A 1,468-nucleotide genomic window follows, 5' to 3' on the forward strand; every position below is an offset into this window, starting at 1 on the left:
TGTGTTCAATACTTTTTCCCTGTGTCATTCCACATTATTACAAATAACTTCATTTTGGACTGAGAAATTTTTTCATGTGTTCAATACTTTTTCCCTGTGTCATTCCACATTATTACAAATAACTTCATTTTGGACTGAGAAATTTTTTCATGTGTTCAATACTTTTTCCCTGTGTCATTCCACATTATTACAAATAACTTCATTTTGGACTGAGAAATTTTTTCATGTGTTCAATACTTTTTCCCTGTGTCATTCCACATTATTACAAATAACTTCATTTTGGACTGAGAAAAATGGTGATGTGTTCAATACTTATTTTAGAGACTGGTACAGTTTACAAAGTAAACAAAGAGAACTTGCAAACCACAGATACRACCCATACAGGACATGAAACCAAAGGTCAGAACTGAGAGAATAAATAGACTGGAGCAGATGAGGTAAATGGTGACAGGGGAGACTAATGATAACAGGGAACAGGTGTAAGGTGGGCGGGGCACTGAGGAGGAAAATAATTGACTAAAGAAAAAAAGTGATGATGAATAAAACCCTATTTGGTAGAATTAGATTTTCCAGACAACATTAACTTTTTAATTTTGTATTTTTGCAGTCATGACAAACAAAATCAAAGTATATGATAATAAAAAAGGAAAACAATGCAATTTGTTATTTGGCTTTACACAAACGCCTGTGAGTTACTAGCTTCACACATTCTTTGCATGTGCAGTCAGAGTTCACTTATGCAGCACATACCTTTTGTCTCTTTCTGGTTCAAAGAGGACGGCGAGCTTCGCTCTGAAGTGGTGAAACCAGGCGACAAGAATGCTCACAGCAGTTGTGTCATCAAAGCTCAGGGTTGGCTACTCAATTTGCTTTCAGCTCATCATTTGATCAACACAGCATACCTTTTACTTTGAGGACGCACACAAAAGATGATAAACGTATCCCTCTTTGGCCACATCTTGTAATTATTTTTTTAATTTATTTATTCGAGGCAAGTATTGGGAAAGAGGATGATTTCCATTTCATTTTAGTGGCTTCTTACGCCACACCACCTATTGGCTTTATGCCATATAAATTGTTTCCTTGAATCGACAAAAGCTACTATTTTTTTTTCAGTTCTGACATTACTTTCTGTTTGAAACTCTTGGATAGTGTCCATGACAGCATTTCGTGAACATACCCCCCGACCCCCCTGCCCGGAAATTTTCCATTTTACCAGAAAAATATTTGTTTTGAATTAATGGCTTCAAGTGGTTCCACACTCACAAAAAATAAAAAAGTAAAAAAAAAATATTTATTGGTTAATTTGATGTTTTTATCTAATGTGATCCACAGTGGTCATTCTTAGACAAACATCTAAGAAAGTCTGATGAAAGTTTTGGAATGGAAGACAATATTATACAATAAAAAATGAAAATAAAATAAAATTATACAATAACAGAGCAATGTCCACTGCATTCCATCCATC

The sequence above is a fragment of the Austrofundulus limnaeus genome, unplaced genomic scaffold, assembly GCF_001266775.1.
Source record: "Austrofundulus limnaeus strain Quisiro unplaced genomic scaffold, Austrofundulus_limnaeus-1.0 Scaffold56, whole genome shotgun sequence".
Taxonomy (NCBI): Eukaryota; Metazoa; Chordata; class Actinopteri; order Cyprinodontiformes; family Rivulidae; genus Austrofundulus; species Austrofundulus limnaeus.